The sequence below is a fragment of the Astatotilapia calliptera genome, chromosome 3 (assembly GCF_964374335.1).
Source record: "Astatotilapia calliptera chromosome 3, fAstCal68.1, whole genome shotgun sequence".
Lineage (NCBI taxonomy): Eukaryota > Metazoa > Chordata > Actinopteri > Cichliformes > Cichlidae > Astatotilapia > Astatotilapia calliptera.
Genome location: NC_137424.1, coordinates 72088469 through 72106566, shown reverse-complemented (window position 1 = coordinate 72106566; position 18098 = coordinate 72088469). Strand labels below are relative to the sequence as shown.

Sequence of the window (18098 nt, the reverse complement as noted above, 5' to 3'; positions counted from 1 at the left end):
ACCAGATAAGTTCAAGTCGGGAGGAATGCCAAAAATTGCAGAGAGTGGGTTAGGAAGGACAGTCTGGCCATATGCTTGGCTAAGTGTGTCGAATATATTCCTCCAAAATTTACTCAGTTTCGAACAAGACCAAAACATGTGGACATGGTTGGCAGGCGATAGTCCACATCTGCTACAGGCATCACTGATGGTTGGATAGATTTTAGATAATTTTGCGTTTGTATAGTATACTTTATAGACCACCTTGCACTGAATCAAAGCATGACGAGCACAAATTGAAGACGAGTGAATCAATTTCAAAGCACAATCCCACTGCTGTTCTGGCAGGGTTGTCTGAAGCTCTTCCTCCCATCTCAGCTTAATATGAGAAATGGATTTGGGGACCAAAGCACCTAGTATTTTATACAAGGCTGATATCAGTCTGTTTTGATGAGGGTTCGTCTGCAGGATGATATCCAGATTTGTTTCTGGAGGCCGATTGGGAAAGTGAGGGAACTGCGTTTTTACAAAATTTCTAGCCTGAAGATAGCGAAAAAAGTTGGAATTAGGCAGGTCGTATTTAGACGATAGGTCAGCAAATGATAGAAGGGTGTCCTGACTGTACAAGTCCTTAACAGTCCTAAGTCCGTTATCTTTCCAACTACTAAAGGCCGCATCAGTGTTTGAAGGTGCAAACTTGCAATTTTTTGATAAAGGTGTTAGCAAAGACGGTCCAAGTAGCCCGAAGTATTTTCTGAACTGTCGCCAAATAGTTACTGTTTCCTTAGCTATTGGATTATCCCCAACAAAGGTTGGAGAAAAAGGGAGTGGTGAGCTGAGTATTGATGATAATGAGTAACAGCTAGATGCAGTTTCCATTTGTACCCAGGCTGTTACAGGGGGGTCATTATGAACCCATTGTAAAAGTTTTTGTATGTTAGCTGCCCAATAGTAGTGTCTAAAATTGGGCAGACCAAGACCACCATCACTTTTAGAGGACTGAAGAATAGACTTGCGAATTCTAGCTTGTTTCCCTCTGTGACAAAGTGGGTGAGAAGACCATTTGTCTACATTCTTAGTTAACATTCTTGTTTTGATTTAACCATATTTCACATGTGTTACAGGAAAAATGTTTCTATGTTTCTTTACCTTCTTTTAAATGTGCAAGCATGCCCTTTTGTCTATGGTTAGATTAGTTTAGAATTATCTTTTTAGACTTTCTCAGCAAAGACATACTGTTTTGGGACATATTGTTTTAGATTGTTTTCTCTCTCACAGCCTTCTCCCAGCTCTCTGCTGACGAGACTAGCGCCACATATGGAGTTGTTTATTTTATTTGTTTTGTATTTTCTTATCCTGTTCTCACTGTCTTTCCTATAAAAATTACCAAGCCACTGTGCATGGTGTGAGTTGTTCTTAGCAGCTCACCCGTGTACACGTTTGATAAAGAAAGTAACTTTGTCTCATTGTGTCTTTATTTCTCCTGGGTCTTTTACAGAGTTTTCCCCCAACATTTCTTGGTCCTTCGGAGCCGGAGCGCCTCCATCGTGTCCCATCTCCGTGACCAGTCCACGTTGTTCGTCTGTCGACAGCCCACACACTAGGTGTGTGGTCAAAGACCAAGGGCGTTAAATTCGAGTCTTGGCCAACGTTCTTAGAAAGCGACCCACGGTGGTGGGGCCCGATCGAGGTGGACCAGACCCGGCGACACCGACCAGGTAGATACAGACACACTGACACAATCTTGCGTAAAAGCGTATTTTAAATTCAGGGAATTTAAAATAGCGAAAGTAGCTCGTCGCGACTGGAAGCTCCCCACCTCTGTGGGTTTAAAGTAGCTCGTCGGCTGGTAGCTTGGAGCTCGTCGACTGGAAGCTCCCCACTTCTGTGGGTTAGGTTTGGAGCTCTGGGTAGCTCCCCCAGCTGGGTCTAGACAGGGTCTAGGGAATAAGTAGCTCGTCTACAGAAAGACTGGCAGCTCCCCTTATGATAAGGGTTCCGATCGCGCGAATAGGTGTGAATGTGAATGTGTGTGTGTGTGTATTGTTTTAATTAACGGAGCAAGCTGAATTTTCACGGTCCAATAAGAGACTGAGCCGCTCCTACTGTGTTTTTCTTTTACTGCTATTCACTGACGTGCTGGTGAGTTGAGAGAACGGTCGAGTTCCGTCTCGTAAAGTTCACACCGCTTTTGGAAATAGTCTGAAAGTAGAAGGGCGTGTGAGCAACCACTCTCGTCTCTAATACCAGCAAAGGTGATAGCAGCTGTATTGTGTATATATTACTTAAACAAAAATAAGTAAATACATAAATAAGATGGGTAATCAAGCAAGTGAAATTAAAACTCACTCCTGCTGACGAGCAGTGGTGAGAAAAGAAAAGTCCAGACGCCGGACAAAAACAGTGTCTGTAAACTGAGAGATTTAAGAAAACAAAATATAAACAGTCAGAAGAACAGAACTCAACTGCCAGTTTAGTAAAACCAGAAGACGAGACACTGTGCAGTTCCCACAATCCTTTTAGTAAACCATCACTCATTCCTGCAGCCGCATCTGCAGCAACACCCATATCAGGAAGAACATAATAATCCCTTATTAAGTGAAAACTAGAGATCACAGTAGTTTTGTAGTAGTTTAAAAGGGTTGAAAACAGACCCCACTGAGTAGATATAAATATAAAAAGTACGAAATAAAGATGAACAAAGGGAAAATTACAGTAGAAATTATCTTTAGAGTATTTGAAATTAATAATAGCAAGGATAACAACCTGTAAAGTGATATTAACAATGAAACACAGTTGGCATGATGACCATGCCCACAATGTATAAAATGAATATAAAGCAAATAATTCACACGAAAATATTTTAATAAAATACATAAGGTATATTAAGGCTGTGTCATTGTTCAGCCAAGGACAGTGTGTGAAAAGGTAACTGTCTCCACCCTGGGAAAAGGATGATTCTGCAGGTCATCTGAAGCCCTTGATGGATACAAAATAAAATATAAATAATATATTATAATAGAACTGCCTGGTCCGCCATGCAACAGAGAGAACAAATGTGACCGCAGATTGGATGAATTCTAAATTATCTGTTTGCTGAATAAGATGATCCTAACTAACAAATTGGCTCAGGAGTAGTATAATGGTACACACTGATAAAATATTATAATATGCTATTGCTGTTATATAAGACAAAGGATAATATTAACAATGACATAATATTAATATGAAGAGGCACCTTAATCGGTTATGATGTGAGGTGGATAACTGTTAAGCAGTAGTCTGCATCAAGCTTAAGGTTTGCTGAAACTCAGTGTAATGACATGTGAGATGAAGACAATACAGAGAATAACTAAACTAATGAAGTGCATAGAGGCACTTGACCAGCTTGAAACCTATCATCCTAGAATGACACATTGCTGAGATATAGAGCACACCTATAATAACAACCAATAAGCAAAACCCTGTAGACAACAGCTACAACTACAGGATTGAGAAGCTGAATTAAATATGTAGACACTGCTAAGCTGATGAGCATGTTACACATTTTCTTTTTCTTTTTATTTATTTGTTTCTTTTAGAGCAGAAGCTGCTGTAACACACCCAAAGAAAGACTCTAGGTCTGACCAACCGTCTCAGTCGTGGGCAAAAAGATGACAGTCAATAAAATTCTAAAAGATAATTTATTGACGAAAAATATATCAAGAGATAAAAGATAAAACAGTCCAGTGTCCCACTTATGAATTGTATAAAAACACACAGTCCCAAGGCCAGAGCCAGCTATGCCACACGGCCAAGTTGCACCCCACATGTTGCCTCTAACAGGGTTAGAAGTTGTCCTTGGAGACCCACCACCCTGCAAGCATATAGTCAGTGGTCACTCAAGCCTCTGGAACTCTGCTGCCTTTAGGCTGTGGCATATAATAGGCCCTGGACTGCACAGAGAGACAAAACAACACAGCAGTGTTTGTAGTGTGGGCTATATGTAGACCAGTGTATCAGTGCAATCAAGTACACCTGCCTCTAATTAGTCCAACCCCATTCCAGCCATTGGCTCACCAAAAATGTGACAACCACAAAACCACTCCCAACCCAGTGCAACTTCACACAATAATATAAAGCTGAATTAACACAGGCACATTAGTCTACCATGTTACAAGCTGCATGCTATTAAAAGCCAACATATGTAGACTTCTGCCTTGTTCAGGTGGCAGCATTTTTCTTTTTCTTTTGTGTCCTGACACGTTTATGTTTTTGTTTTTCTTTGATTATTTTGTTGGTTTTGGAAACGAATTTAAACGAACTTGTGACCATACTTGAGAATCACAGTGACACATGGTGATTAGGCATATGATTGAAAAATGCCTAGGTTTAGAGCTGTGAGCAATGCAAAGAGATATCTCTATAGATATATATATATAGATAGAGATATCTCTATATATATATATATATAGATAGATATCTCTATATATAGATAGAGATATCTCTATATATATATATATAGATAGATATATAGATAGAGATATCTCTATATATATATATATATATAGATAGATATATAGATAGAGATATCTCTATATATATATATATAGATAGATATATATAAATGGGAAACAACCGTAACTTGAAAGTTTGAAATGTGTGAGATCCATGCATTGTTTGAAGAACTAGAAATTATCTAAAACTGCCTTAAGTGAAAATGTAGAGTTGCATCTATTCTCCCAAACAAAAAAACAAAAAACAAAAAAAGGGAGAAGCATTCTGTAACTTAAAAATAAGGCTGACTGTTGACAACAGACTAAAACACTAATTCGCAGGTGGCTATCAGGAACAGAGAGGCGAGCAAAGTTACAAACACCAAGGCTGCAGACAGCCATGCAGAAACAGCAGATAACATAGAGACAACGCCTGCTAGAACCGTGGAGAGGAAGGTCACTTCCCACGAGATTGTAGGAGTAGAGGACAAATTAGTTGTAAAGTCAGCTTCAGGCCACACAACTGTACAACAATTAACTGCCCTTTTAGAACTAGTACACACAGCAAGTGGCCGCAGGTGCTTTATTAAATGCATATATGACCTGTCGTGTCCAGTAAATTTGCTAGGTAGAGACGCTCCGACAAAACTTAAGATAGCAGTCATGCCATTCTTTTCTGGTATTACACCTGAGTGCCAGAAACCGACCGAGTATCACAACATTCTGAGATTTAAACAAACCCCAGGCCCAGATCCACCTTATGATCAGCAAGTGTGGAAGCTAGGAGAACAGCATTTGACCTTACAGCACAGGCCGAAATTGTGTAGGTTACGCAGTAACCACAGATAGTAAAATAATAGAAGCAAAACCACTTTCTTCTTCATGTCCTGCACAGAGCGCTGAGCTGATAGCTGTGATACGCGAAAGCTAAATACAAAATGACAAAATAATAAACATACATACAGACAGCCAGTATGTTTTCTCTGCTGTGCATCATTTTGCAAAAAATTTGGCATAACAGAGGAATGATTACACCAACTGGCAAACCAGCATGCCAACCTCTTACAACGCCTACTGACTCTTTCATTACTACAGGCAACAATTTTGCTGACAGAGCAGCAAAATAGGCGGCACAAAAGACAAACATCACATTGATGGCAGTGAACACACATCAGATTCCACTGGATGTGTTGAAAAATGAACAAAAAGCAGCAAGCACAGCCGAGCAGGCAAAATGGCTAAAACACGGTGCAGTTCTGACAAACAACTTAATGATGTGTTATGGCAAGCCAGTGTTGCCAAAATCGCTCCACAAGATGGCGGCATTAGTGACTCATGGCTGTACGCATTTGTCAACGGGGGGACTGACCAGTATTGTCAACTCTCATTTCTACACTGTAAATTCTACACTGTAAATTTTGAAACCTCAGCAAAACAATTTGTCAGAACGTGCATGACGTGTCAAAAATATAATGCTCAGGGAAACCTGAGACCACACAATCCATATGGACTTTATTGAGCTAAATGAATGCCAAGGGTAAAAATACACCCTAGTGGTTATAGATGTATTCTCAAAGTGGCCAGAAATCTACCCAGTGAAAAAGGCAGATACAATTTCAGTAGCAAAATGTATGTCTAAGTTGTAGGAAAATAAAGAGATGATTGTAAATGACGAAGAATGTAATGATGTCTATCAAGTGTCTTGCAGATCACAGCCCGGTGACTGGGTTCTGATCAAAGTGCTCCAAAGGAAAAACTGGAGCTTGCAAAATAGCGGAACGACCATCTTGCATCCATCAGAGCCAGTAAGTGAAGCCATCTAAACACAGCTGACGGCAGGCTTGCCCACTTGTTGTGATCTCGCCCGGTGGAGGGGTCAGCTTTCCTGGCCGGGGGGTCTACTCGCGACAGGAGGGTGTGTCCCGTCGTCATGAGGTGGTGGCTCTTAACAACTGCAGCGGCCCTGACCATGGCCGGGCTCCTCACCTTTGCTTCCGTGAGGGACAACAAGTCACGTTATATGGAGAAAAGGCAGACACTGTATGACAAAGGAAAGTACACCAAGTTTCCCCATGGCTATGCCACTAATTTCTGGTGGCAGTTTATGAACACTACAGCTTACTTGAATAATAAAACTGACTGCTATGCAAATACATATACACTTTCTGCCCACCAAGGAACGAGAGGAAGTGTATGGACTGTTCACTCAACGAAACCTGTGCCAGTAACGCGACACTGATGAGCCTCAACTGTCGCTCCAACTACAGCTACCGAATGATACTACAAACAAAGACTCATTACCAGACAGGATGTGCACGGACGGCACCAAGCAGTAAAGGAACCAGAGTTTCGCATCTGAGGAGGAGTGAAATTCTTACAGAGCTTGATCCCCGGCATTGGAGTTGCCGAGGTGCGGGATCACGTGGAAATCAACCGATATGCTCTGCTACGACACATCAACTTGGCTAAGACCCTGGGAACCGCCTTAGCAGGAGAACAGCAGGCCATCAGAACGATGGTGCTGCAGAACAGACTGACACTAGACCTGCTAACAGCATCACAAGGAGGAGTTTGCAAGCTGATCGGGGAAACATGTTGCACTTTTATCCCTGATGGATACGAAACTGGAGGAGACATTTATGAAGCTTTGCAGAATTTGACCGCTCTGCAAAAATATGTCACTGAACACACACCTGGAGCAGCTACAGCACAAAGCTGGCTGGACTGGCTGTTCAGCGGTTCATGGCTGGCTGCTGTAGCAAAGCCATTTTTCCTTCTAGGTCTCATCATGATAGCACTGCTCATATTAGTGTTGTGTGTGTTGCCATGTCTAAGAGTAATGATTTCACAGATGATAACAACTACAATGACTGCTTATGTTGCCGTGCCTGAAGAAGAACAACATCCCGTTGCAATTCTGTTAGAGGAGAACTTGTACTAGCTGCTAATAAATGACGTGGTGATTAAAAATGCCTTGTCAAGTGATCATGCACTGATTAAAACATTAGTAGGTTATGCAAGTTTTCATGCTTTTATTTTTTTGAAGTCTTGAGTTTTAAACATAAAGTTTTTCATTTTAAATATAACGTTTTCATGCTTTTATTTTTTGAAGTCTTCAGTTTTAAACATAAAGTTTTTCATTTTAAATGTAACGTTTTCATGCTTTTATTTTTTTTGAAGTTTTCAGTTTTAAACATAAAGTTTCCATTTTAAATATGAAGTTTTCATTATTTTACATGTAAAGTTTTCAATTTAAGGTTTGCATCGTTTTAAGTATAAGGTGTCATGCTTGTATTTTTTGAAGTTTTCATTTTATAATATAAGGTTTTCATCCTTGTATTTTTTGAAGTTTTCATTTTACATATTAGGTTTTCATCATTTTTAAATATAAAGTTTTCATTTTACTTTTCATCCTTTATTTTTTGTAGTTTTAGTTTTATTATTTTTTCTTGTTTATTCCACTTCTTATTTCATTTACTATGATTTTCATTTACTATGTTTTTCTTTGTATTATTTTCTTTTGTTTTATTCTTTAGACCAAATGACTTCCATTTCTGCTATGCTGACATTTTGAGAATTTAAAAATTGCTTAAGATACTTAATAAATAACCTTCACAGACAATTGTTGTATACATTTAAAATAAGTTAAAACAGGAGGGAATGTTACAGGAAAAATGTTTCTATGTTTCTTTACCTTCTTTTAAATGTGCAAGCATGCCCTTTTGTCTATGGTTAGATTAGTTTAGAATTATCTTTTTAGACTTTCTCAGCAAAGACATACTGTTTTGGGACATATTGTTTTAGATTGTTTTATCTCTCACAGCCTTCTCCCAGCTCTCTGCTGACGAGACTAGCGCCACATATGGAGTTGTTTATTTTATTTGTTTTGTATTTTCTTATCCTGTTCTCACTGTCTTTCCTATAAAAATTACCAAGCCACTGTGCATGGTGTGAGTTGTTCTTAGCAGCTCACCCGTGTACACGTTTGATAAAGAAAGTAACTTTGTCTCATTGTGTCTTTATTTCTCCTGGGTCTTTTACAGAGTTTTCCCCCAACAACATGTAATCTGCAATAGGCAAACATCTACTATCCCGGGTTTGTTTATGTTCTGCACTTTTACAGATTATATAATATAACATCTTGGTTTAAATCAATTCATGCAAGTTTGTTAAGTTAACATGTTATTTATTTCAACTGTTAATTTGTATTGTTTGAACTTACCTTTACCTACCTGTCTTCCAGAAGCAAAAGGAGGAAATGTAGTTCTACTTCCTGCTTTATACCTTCTGGGTTCATCTGAGGTCACAGGAAGAGACCAAGTGCAGGAGGGGAAGAATTCTTATAATTTAATAAAGTTGATTTTAAAGGGTTTATAAAGAAATAGATTTAATGTTGTGATATGTATTGATTACACCAGAGTTTATGTTGCCAGTCAAGAGGAGTAGTAGAGGATGAATATAATCATGTTCATCTCACCTACCTACTGAATGGAATAGTCCAGAGGAGAAAGTGTTTGATTAAGGGGACTATTTAAGCAGACGAACTCAGGTGTTTCAGAAGAAGGGTTCAGGTCAGTGTAGCTGTGTGCAGTTTGACCTTAATTTCCGTTGATTTAAGTTCAGTTATGTTTATTTGAATTGAGTTTATTATAGAGTTGAGTTTCTTATTTGTTTCTTTGTAAATATTCTTGGGCCACAGAATGGTGAATAAATCACTTGCTACACTGGACAGCATCAGTCTCCTGCACTTCTTTGACCGCTTAAGTCGAGTCCTACCACACCCTCCCCATATGAAATGTGACAGAATCTTTTCTAACTTGTCAAAAAAATGCCTTGGTAAGAAAAATCGGGACATGTTGAAAAAGATACAAGAATTTTGGGAGGACACTCATCTTTATCAGGTTAACTCTCCCTGCCACTGACAATGGTAGAGAAGTCCAACGGTCACAATCTTTCCCAACATTTTCTAGTAGGGATAGAAAATTCTCCCTCATCATTTTATGTATAGAAGAGGAAATAAAAAACCCCAAATATCTAAATCCGGTTTCTGCCCACTTAAAAGGCACTATTGAGTGGGGAAGAGCTCTGGCCAGGGAATTGAGGGGTTGCAACTCGCTTTTTTGATAATTGACCTTATATCCTGACAGTGTACCATATTGGTCCAGTATGTCAAAAAGCACCGGGAATGAGTTTAGAGGGTCAGAAATGTACAGGAGCAAGTCATCTGCATAAAGGGAGAGTTTGTGAGTCACACCGAACCTTGTAATGCCTTTAAATCTATCCTCTGAACGCAGCCATATTGCAAGAGGCTCGATAGCAATGGCGAATAGGAGGGGTGAGAGAGGGCACCCTTGCCTAGTGCCCCTCTCAAGTGGAAAAGGCAAAGACAAGTTGTTGTTAGTACGAATACAGGTGGATGGCGAGGAATATAGTAGCTTAACCCAGAGAATAAAGTCAGCCCCCAAGCCAAACCTATCCATCACCTCATAGAGAAAGCTCCACTCGACGCGGTCGAAAGCTTTCTCCGCGTCAAGAGATACCACAACCTCTGGAATTGAGTTGCACGATGTATGGATAATATTCAAGAGGCGTCTTGAATTGTCATATGAGTGCCTGCCGGCCATAAATCCCGTCTGGTCAGAGGCGATAATTTGTGACAGAACACGTTGTAGCCTAAGTGCAAGGATTTTAGATAGTATTTTAAAATCAATATTTAAAAGAGAAATTGGTCTGTAACTGCTGCACCACAGAGGATCCTTATCCTTTTTCAAGATTAAACAAATAGTAGCTTCGGACAAAGTCTTGGGTAATTGACATTTTGAAAAGGCTTCATTATACATATCTTTCAACAACGGTGCCATAAGATCAGAATTGACTTTATAGTATTCTGCAGAGTAACCGTCAGGGCCCGGCGATTTACCTGTGTTTAAGGATTTAATGGCTTCTTGTACCTCTACTACAGTAATAGGTCCCCCTAATCCCTTCGTCAGATCTCTATCTATTCTTGGAAAATGTATATTTTGGAGAGTTTCTTCTGATAGAGGGGGAGAGCTTGAAGTGTACAGATTGGAATAGAAACTCACAAATACTTCATTAATTCCCTCTGGGTCCGGTATTATGTCACCAGCAGCAGACTTGACCTTTGGGATTAGCTTGGAGGTTGCTTCGGCACGGGCTTGATAAGCCAGAAGTTTCCCTGCCTTGTCGCCTGATTCAAAAAAGCGTTGCTTAGTCTTAATTAATTGAACCATAGCTGTTGCGGTGGTGGTTAAATTGAGGCTGGCTTGAACTTTCACGCGTTCTGTATAGAGGTTAGGATCTGGGTTTGATGCATATCTGCCATCTAGATCTTTGATCTTATTCAATAAACTGGACGTGTAAGTTAACTCTTTCTTCTTTAAATTTGACACAAATCCTATAAGCTGGCCTCTCATGTAGGCTTTCGACGTTTCCCATAATACACCTCTTGACACTTTAGTAGAATCGTTCAACTCAAGGAAAAGTGAGAACTGTGATCTCAAAAAATGTGTGTAGTCATCCCTTATCAACAGGCTAGAGTTAAATCTCCAATGTTTAATGGGTCGAGACGGGGTGGCTAATACCACATCAAAAGAAACTGGTGAGTGATCTGAAATGGCGATAGCATGATACTGACAATGGCTAATTTTACAGAGAAACCTAATATCAACAAGAAAAAAGTCTATACGTGTATATGTACGGTGGGGATGAGAGAAAAAGGAAAATGCCTTAGTAGTGGGATTCGTATGTTGCCATGGATCCACAATCCCCAGCTGAGTTTTGAAAAATTCTAGGGTTTTAGCAGATTTATTCAGGGAACAGGCCTTAGTTGACGATCTATCCAGCAGAGTGTCCTGAACCAAGTTAAAGTCACCTCCAATAATAAGATGATAGTTTTCCAAATTTGGAAGTGAAGAGAAAAGTTTAGCTATAAAAGAGTCGTCGTCCCAGTTCGGCCCGTACACGCTAGCCAGTATCACAAGTGAGCCCTGCAAGTTTCCTGACACAAATGTGAAACGGCCATCTGGATCAGCAATAACTTTATGTTGCTCAAACAGAATATTATTACGAATAAGTATGGCTGTCCCTCTAGCCTTGGCGTTAAATTTGGAATGATATATATTGCCGATCCAGTTTCTCTTGAGTCGCCTCACTTCTTTGTTGCAGAGATGTGTCTCTTGAAGAAAAAACACATCTCCTTTAAGCTGCTGTAAATGCGCCATAACTTTGTTAACTTTGGTTGCTTTCCTCACCCCTCTCACATTCCAGGAGACAATTCTAAGACCATTGATTGTGCTCGACATACCTTACTGTATTCAGACAGGTCTTTGATTTGACAAGTTGACAGTGGCCAGGGGAAAACTGGTGTCTGTATTTGAGGTAGTAGACTGTGAACAGAACAGGGGGAAAAAAACAGAAAAAAAAAAAAGATATAAAATAAAATAAGTAAAACACAACAACAACAACAACAACAGAAAAAACATAAAACAAGGCAATACATACATGCAGATCGAACAACATAAATGACATAAACATAAGCAACACTGTTTGGCTTGTTTGAAGCCGCGGCCATTTTTCAGCACGTGCTGGAGCGATAGCAGTGGTTGGTCACGGTCCTGGAGTCCGTGAGGCAGGCAGGGCTGATGGCAAACCCAAAGAAGTGTGTGGTTGGATGGAGGGAGGTACAGTATGATAAAATTGGCACAGAGCTTCCCCCATGTATTACGAAAGATTCACATCAAACTTATCCCATTCTTGGTTACTTTAATGAACATTTTTTATTGTCACAGTTTGATACTGATGATTTCTTGTGAACACTCCTTCAGTTTGAACCCAGTGACAGTATCAAGTTATTATGTTTATTTTCATGTCAGTGTTTTCATTTCCAACCTTAAAGTATCTCCACGTGATGTTCCTCTTTCATATTTTCTTCCGCCAAAATAACTGTTCCAATTCAAGATCTGCATCCTTGAAGACCCAATTTGAAGGCTGATTACGTCACGGCAACATAATGAAGCCTGTCCCAATTCCAAATGCAGCCGAAAATGCGCCCTTCTTTTCCCCGGATTTGAAGAATGGGTCCGGTGTATCATTTGTGGCCCAACATATCCCAGAATTCATGGCGCAGTGGCTGTGGCCAATTTTTTCTAATAAAAGCGGCGGATGGCAGAAGTGGGGTGAAGAAACTTTTCAAAAAAATTATTAAATATTATGTCACTTATTTATGTGCAAATGTTAAATATGGAAGAACATTACATCATTACTGTTGGCCAGTGATGGCCAAATAAAGCTTTCTATCTGGAGACCAAAAATATGAAGCGCAGCTTGAATTTTCAAATGAAAGTGTACTGCTTCATTATGACTGCCCACTCTACAGAGTGAAGTTCACAATTTTGTTTGACATTGGCCCACTGTTGTGTTGCTTTGAACAGATTTGAAAATTGTTATGTTTATTTTTGAAATAATTTTTATCAATACTTTCCTTTTTAAACATTTACCATGGTGTGGTCGTTCTTTGCTTGTGACTTCTTGGTGTTGGCAAATGCAATAGATGAATAATACATTTAATTTACATATAATAATGTACAACACACTGTGACGTGCTCGCACTTCTCCGTTGGTGTATGGGGCCCGCCCCTTGCTAGCCACGCTGCATGGTGGGCCACGCCTCCCCAACTTGCCTTGAGTGTGGCATTCCTATGCCTTTGGAGGATGGGCACAAGCACTGAGTGCTGTGTCTAAGTCCTGGGCATGCTTTGCTGACTAGAGAAGCCCCTGCCTCGTGCATGAATTGTTTGATTCTGCCCGAATGGACTAGGGAAGCTCGTGCTAGGTTTTTTTCTGTCAAGCGACCCGCACCTCCCTCATCTCAGGAATCTCAGGCGAAAGTGAGGAAAATAGCTGCTGCTGACATAGAATCTAGTCCCGCAGCTCCATGGGCCAGGTCCCCTTCCTCATTTGTCGAACTGCTGGGCCCCTCCCATGCCTTTCCCTCCTGTGGCCCAGCCCCTGAGCCTGTGCTGTTGGATGTGGACTATGGTGTCGGCGTCTTCTCGGTTTGACTACGCTTCACGGCCTCAGCGCTACTTATCTCAGGTGCCGCTGCTGCCTGATTTTCAGGACCTGGTGTGCAAACAGTTTGAGGCCCTGCACCGTTGGTCCCCTGCCTGTAAGCGCTTTTCGGCCATGCATGGCCGGGAGCGCATTGACGGCCGGCCCCTTCCCCCGGTTGATCCGTCCCTGGCCCCCCTGGTTGCCCTTTGGGCTCCATCCTGGGGCGGGCTGCGTGCCCTAATAGGGATGTGAAAACCATGGACGGGCTCTTGGCTCGGCTACATAGCTGTATGGCGACCCAGGCCTGCCTGTCTAATTCATCGGCAATATTGTCACTTCATCTTCGGCATTTGGCCCGTCGGTTGCAGGCTACCTCGGGTGATCTGGAGGGCATGGGTGAGTTGCTGTCCACGTCCTCTCTCCTAGCCTCGCTCATGAAACATCAGGCTATTGCCACGAGCTCTTCCTTGGCTATTGCCACAGGCTTCACCACCTCTGGCTGTCTCAGTCCTGGCTCCGTTCGGGTGACCAGGATTGCCTCATGAGGCTCCCGGTCGACCCTGCGGCCATGTTTGGCCCCGGTGCGGCTCAGCTCCTCCAGCAGGCTACGGAGACTCGCCGTGCTTGCGCAAGCGTCCTGCCAGGGTGGGGTGGGCTCGTGCTTCTGTGCCTCCGCCTGCCCCTGCTGCTCCTACTTGGGGTCCTGAAGATCTCTGGACCCAGCTGGAGGCCTTTTGTAGGCGCAGCGGCCACGCTCAGGCTCGGTGAGGGGGCCGGGGTGCCAAGGGACAGTCATTCTCCAGCCGTCCCCCTCCTTCCTGACGTCTCCCTGGGCCAGGCCGCCCTGCCCGCCTCCCTGGCTACAGAACAGCGCAGGGTTGCCTGGTCGGCCCTGGGGGCGGACCCTTGGGTGGTATCTACCATGGCCCAGGGTTATCGCCTTTAGTTTTGCCGCAGACCTCCCCTGACTTCCACTCCGACCTTCACCTGCGTGGCCGACCCGGGTCAGGGTCGGGTGCCGGTAGGAACTGGCGTCCCTTCTATCGAAGGGCGCCATACGGGAGGTGGACGCCAGGGACCGCCGGGTGGGGTTCTTCTCCCGTTACTTTTTGGTCCCAAAGCGGGATGGGGGTCTCCGTCCTATTCTGGACCTCAGGGGCCTCAATCGCTATCTCCGGCCCCTGAAGTGCCAAATGCCCACGGTCCCCAGGGTGCGTCAGGCCATTGTTGCGGGGGACTGGTTCGCCACCATCGACCTGAAGGACGCCTACTTCCAGATCCCTTTCTGGCAGGGTCACTGGCAGTTTCCTCACAGCTGTCCTGTGCCAGAAGTTCTGTTGACCCACTGAAAGAGGCATCATTTAAGAAACACCAGGAACACTTAAGCTCATCACATTGATCAAGCAGGACTCATGCTCTTCACCAGCAGCTCCCTCACAGGGAAATCTTCAGCACTCCTCTGTAGGCCCGCCCCAGAAGATGGATAAACCCAGCATTTCATGAACACTGTGATGGAGACCTTTGGTTTGTGTAATGTTATAAATACTCGGATACTCCCCAAACTCCTCAAGCGTGCTCTTCATGGTAAATGGCCTGCATTTGTATAGCGCTTTTCTAGTCCCTAAGGACCCGAAAGCGCTTCACACTACATTCAGTCATTCACCCATTCACACACACATTCACATACTGGTGATGGCAAGCTACATTGTAGCCACAGCCCACTGACAGAGGCGAGGCTGCCGGACACTGGCGCCACCGGGCCCTCTGACCACCACCAGTAGGCAAACATGGGGTTAGTATCTTGCCCAAGGATATTTGGCATGCAGTCAGGAGGCAGCCTGGGATCGAACCACCGACCTTCTGATTAGTGGCTGATCTGCTCTGCCACCTGAGCTACAGCCACCCATGCAGCTGAGTACATCAAGTGTTTAGAACGGAAGCATGCAGGTCTGAGATCAGCAGCTTTCTGAAACACCAAACTGAGGTCCTGTTAATGCTGATATATAGTGACACAGTTACATGAGTGATTAATCCTTTTGGTTTTTTGCCTTTAACTTTATCAATAAAACAGCTGCAGCTTTCACTACAGCACATGTAGTACTGACCAGATTCAGTTCAGAACTGAAGAAGCTTCTCGGATGAGAGGTGAAACGTCTTCAAGTAACTTAAAGAAGTCCAGACGCTTTTCTTTGGAAGCTCCTTTGACTCCTTCTAGCAAGGAAATATAGGTGCAGCAGTCAGAGTATTGCTGAAAGGGATCTCCTGAGAAATCTTCAGAGGCCCAGTGAGGAGCGAGAACCATTCCAGGCATAGCTGACAGCCCAGGCAGTGGTTGAGGTCAAAGGTCGAGCTGGTTGGGGCCCATCATGAGATCAGATTTTGGAGCCACAGCAAGGACCACAAATCTGCGTTAGAATGAGAGCTGTGCCAAGGGGGATTTCCAGAGGCCAACAGAGGAGATTGTGGACAATGGACGGGCACCTGAAGGATGAGGGGAGCGTGCCAAGCTCCATCGACAACGGAGAGGGAGTCTAAGGATGGCATCATGATTCTGTGAAAGCACAGGAACCAGAAGCTATGGTGATGATGACAGCAGTTTCCTATGAACATCACCTAATGCTGTGTCACTATGCTGTGCATACAATGGCATACTGAAGACTGCTGGGATCATAACAGCAGTAAGATAACTGGACCCAGCACCCTTTCCACAGAGGGGTTTTTCTGCAGAGGATGGACAGCAGAAGAGTCACAAGTATTCCTATCGCAGGACGAAGGCCTAAAGTGAGGTGATGGGGGTTGATAGAGGCCATTTCAAGTGCTTCTGACCACTCCAACTGCCTGAAAAATAGCGGAGAGACCCTCCTGGATACATCAGAGGCACTGCAAAAAGGTTGAGGTCCCAGAGGATTCCACTTCCTCCACAGAAATCAACTAGTATCAGAATCAGAATCAGAATACTTCATTAATCCCGAGGGAAATTAGGGTTACAGCAGGCAGCACACTAATGGCGCATGCGCACTTACAAAGGAACCTTCTGACCAACTTTACACAAACATCACATTGGGGAGACATGTCAGAAAGGTAGGCTGATAGGAAAAAACAACGAAAATACACTACATGAGGTAAGAGGAGGAGAAAAAAAACTCCACTCAGACTGAGCTCCTAATGGGAGAACAGTTTGATAACAGAAAAAAACACCTCAGCACAAAAGCACATGACTATCAATACACCATAGAAACACAAGACAAGCAACAGGGGCGGGTAAGGGTAAGAGAGAGCCGGTGTAGACAGCACATCCGGTCCTGCAGCATATCTGCGCTGGTCCAGTTGACTGCCATCTTCCCCGGTAGGGCACAAGCATCGAAGGCGTTGGAAAGGGAGGGGGGATGAGTGAGTGCTTATCAGTGTAAGTGTATGTGTGTGCATGTCCATAGTTTAGCTGAGACAGTGTCCTTCGGCCTATCAGGCTAAGTAAACAGTCCTCCAGCCAATCCAGGTGTCCCTGCATGGGACGGGAAGAATAGCCGTAACACAGTCATTATCAGGGAGTGATTGTTCGGCTCCAGCCTTGGGCCTGCAGCTGGCGCCGTTATGTGGGTCCGCAATCTCAATGTTGATTTTGTAAATTTCCATGCGAGCAGCCCAGGAGAATTTTCAGGCTGCCCTAACATTCCGACACTGGTCTCTCGATCTCCCGTTGGAGAGCCGCGAGCCTCCCCATGATGGTATCAAACTTCTGTACCATGGTGTTGTCATTCTTTTGATTCTGAGACCTCACAGCTGCAGTGATCCATTCCGCGATGTCTTCCAACTGTCGCTCAAGGGTCCCATTTTGAGCAGGCCTCTCTCTGATGTATCCCCCCATACGCTCAATGTTGTTGCTTTGAGCCTTCACAGCCGATGCAAATGTCTCCAAGGTGTTGACCATATTACGTTCGTTGTGAGGGGTCGCGCCTCGTCCCATCGCTTCGATTCCAGCGGGCAGCCTTGGGGGGGTTTGAACAGCCGGTTCCGCTCTCTTATTTCTCCGATAAACCAGGGCTAAGCCAACTCCGATCAGCATGAACCCTGTTATCACGGTTCCGAATAGATAGATATCTTCAGCGTCCTCGATCGACAGTCCCGCCAGGCACATGACCCTCCAGTTCTGCCACCCGTGCATCGTGTATCCGGCAGGGAAAGTCCCTCCAGGGCACTCAGGCTCTCCCAAGCCCAGACTTCTCGTTAAGAAAAGGGTGCCAATAGCATTCAGAGACCAGTTGATCAAATCCATAATTCTTTTAGGTTTTAGAGAACGACCGTGTGAGTCTATTCCAGGGAAAGTAATTCAAACGAGACAAGACAAGGACATAGAGGCTAAGCAGGAAAGATAAGGGTGAGGAGGAGAGGAGAAAAGTGCGACCGCCTTCGCTGAGAGCCAAGAGATTAGATAGTAGAGGAAAGTTTCACCCTCACTTGGTTGCTTCAGTGGCGAGGGGGAAGTGCTGATTGGGCGCCCGTAGGGAATTGCTCGCACTTCAATCTCCAGCCATTGGCCAACTTTAGAGTAACCAGGTAGTAGGTTGTGACAGA

The 18098-nt window shown here is 43.5% G+C and overlaps 1 protein-coding gene across 2 annotated transcripts in view; it reads right to left on the bottom strand.

Moving 5' to 3' along the window:
- The window catches only part of LOC113011180 (uncharacterized), a 74517-nt gene that overhangs the window by 26038 nt on the left and 30381 nt on the right, over positions 1-18098 (bottom strand). The gene's annotated exons all lie outside the window — the stretch shown is intronic.